Here is a 3,088-nt window from a genome sequence, read left to right on the forward strand (position 1 = left end):
ATAAGCTCGGCGCGTTATTTTAGGTTATTGTACAGAGCTGTTCCTATTTCTGGTGGAGCTTTCTCATTCGAGTGTCTACTGAGGTTGTGGAACATGATAAATGAGATTTTTTGTATTTCCATCTCTCCTGACTACGGAAAGAAATTTCTATAAGGAAACACATTTTTTTAATTATGTGTCTGACAACTACCTCCAGTTCCACTCTCCCCCATCCATAACTCGCTCGGGGAGATCAGCCACGTTGCCAGGCACTGGCTCCTAAGGCTCGACTACGGAAAGAAATTTCTATAAGGAAACACATTTTTTTAATTATGTGTCTGACAACTACCTCCAGTTCCACTCTCCCCCATCCATAACTCGCTCGGGGAGATCAGCCACGTTGCCAGGCACTGGCTCGTAGGTCTCCTGCTATCTGAAGTAACAGACTGTGCTTCTAGCGTTAGGAGCATGGCCAGATACTTGAAGCCTTTCATTTAGTATAAATCAGCAGAGGCTGCCAGGAGATAGACGGCAGTGCATGTGGTATGGCCCTCAAAGTTTTTTCTTCATAGCATGTTTCATTAACTCACGGGAGGTCTTCAGTTAGCGACGTGCCAGTCTCCAGGGGTGGCCAGGACCATCATCCCTTTGCCTGGAGAGCTCTCTGTCCAACCCGAGTTGTCCTTGGCCATTGTCCTGGTTGCTCTCCTCCTTTCATTAGAAGGGATCCTGGTCCTGTGCCCAAAAGCAGAGATAGAAAAGAACAAGAAATCCACACTTGAGAGAGGAGAGGCTGCGGATTTCTGTTCACCTCAGGTGGAAGAGCCAAGCCAAACAGCGCTGCCGTGGGTCAGTGTGCCGGGCAAGGTGCGCGAGGAAAGGGGCAAACCCCCTGCAGGGCAGGCACTGCCAGCCCCACTACGGGAAATGCCACAACAGCGAGGGGCTCCCGAGCCGCAGCTTCCCCTTGCCAGCATCAGCTGGCTCCTGCAACCGGTGTCACCTTGAATTTGGAAAAAGCAGCACTGGGTGCCCCGTCAGCAGCCAGGAAAGCTCCAAATTTGGCACCCAGAGATGTCGGTTTGCTAGTGACTCAGCGTCTGATCTACCCCATTCATGCGATGCTCCTGCAGGAAAAGCTTATTACCATGTCTGCGTTTCCGATGCAGCTCCATGACTGAGGGTCCCCCATGACTAAAGTTTTGGTGAGAGTGAAGTTATTACGTGCCTCTGTGGCTCTTGGAAGCGGCTGACAGGCTGGGGAGAGGTACTGAGGTGGCAGCGAAGGGTCTGTCAACTCCCAGGACTCTGTGAAGGAAAAGCCTGCTGGGACTGAGCACAGGTTGGGGAGTGCTGCTGCAATATTTATTAAAAAAAGCTGGAGCCATGTCATGCTCCGGGGAGGGGTCCCTCTGTCTAGCCGCCCCAGCACAGCAGGAGCCGCTGACCTTATCTGCTGCCAGCACATCTCCTCGGCTCTGAGGTACTGCTCAATCACTGACTCGGGGCCCCCTGTTGATGCTGGCTCTGGCACAGTGGTGGTTTCTATGGCAACTCCAGAGGCGGATGAAGGGATGGTTCCAGCCCAGGCACTGCCAGCCCGGCTATCCCAGGATGTTCCCCCCAAAACGCAGGTAAACGGCCACGCAGCAGGGCGGGATGGACCCCGCAGTCGCTGCACCGGCAGGCAGGGGAGGCGGTGGGGCAATGCTACAAAAAAAAACGGCCCCGCAGCAAGGCGGGATGGACCCCGCAGTCACTGCACCGGCAGGCAGCGGAGGCGCTGGGGCAACGACACCAAAAACACCTTGCAAATGCTCTTTTCTGAATCGTTTCCAACTTTCCCCACGCGTGACACCTCCAGCAGACGGTGCAGCCTGCCCCAGCAGCATGCCGGATGCTGCTACGCTCTGCCAGGACTCGATCTCCCACCTCTCTGGCCCTGCTACCCATCCGAGGATCGTACCAGCTGTCTTCTCCAAAAGGTCAGGCATCCGCACTTGGTATTTACCCAAACCTGTGAGATGTCTCGCACATGGCATCAGTGAAAGATCGAATCCCTCACCTGCGTCTGCTACCTCCATACTTTGCTTTGGGGTGCGTGACTCTGCATGGAGCCAAGATCATCAAGGTTCAGGCGAGCCCACAGTGCCAGGGCGTCACCCCCACACCCGTCTTGCTGTGCACCCCTAAATATCACCCACAGACACCACTGATACGGAGTTTATCTTTCCTTCCTGGCTCCGGTAAGCAGGAGAGGTGGTGTTCCTGCACGAGGGAGCTGGACACAGATGGATCCGTCTCTCCCAGGCACCAGCCATGGTCCCTCCTTTGAGACATCCTTGAGGGCTGTGGTGCTGGGTGGGGCCCAGAAGCCCCGGCATCATTAGGCATCTCATCTTATTTCTCAGCCTCCTGGCAGCCCTCACCATTCCCCACCCTCTCTTGCACCCCAGCTCCCTCTCCTGCTGCTGCCTTCACTCCCCCCACAACCCCTTCGTCCATGGCAGACACTAGCAGCAGCAAGGCTGTGCCAGGCAGGGCAGCTTCCACTCAGCTCTCCCTCTCCAGAAGGAGGGCTGGATCCCTACATCGCATTGCTCCGCCTGCCCTGGCAGCTGGAAAAGGAGCAAAAGCTGTCCCTGCCCCACCGCACGGGGTCCTCCAGGGAAGCGTTCAACGGCCTCTCCCTTGGGAGGGGTTTTCCTGACAGGCTGCAGCATGTCCCTGCCCGGAGCAGGATAACCAGGGACAACACACGACTCTAGTGGGGTAAAATTTCACGTTTCATTTATTCGAGGTGCTACATCACCTCCTAGGCACTGAGCTACAGGGCACCTCTGTGCTACATGAGACATCGACTGGGTCTACGACGACACAGCACTCACTGCTACACACACGGCACGGACACGCCGCGGCACAGACAGGGCTGGACAGGGCAGTGCGGCCAGCAACAGTCCTGCCGCTGCTGCCCCCTCCATGCCCTTGGCCACAGCCCTCCCGCCAGGTAGGATTTTGCCTCAGGCTCCATCGCCACAGCAGTGCAGGAGCCCAGAGGGGTTTCTGAAGCACGGCGAGAAACCGCAGCTGCTCCTGCACCCAGCGTCAC

Source organism: Buceros rhinoceros, unplaced genomic scaffold, assembly GCF_000710305.1.
Source record: "Buceros rhinoceros silvestris isolate BGI_N320 unplaced genomic scaffold, ASM71030v1 scaffold20339, whole genome shotgun sequence".
Classification (NCBI taxonomy): Eukaryota; Metazoa; Chordata; class Aves; order Bucerotiformes; family Bucerotidae; genus Buceros; species Buceros rhinoceros.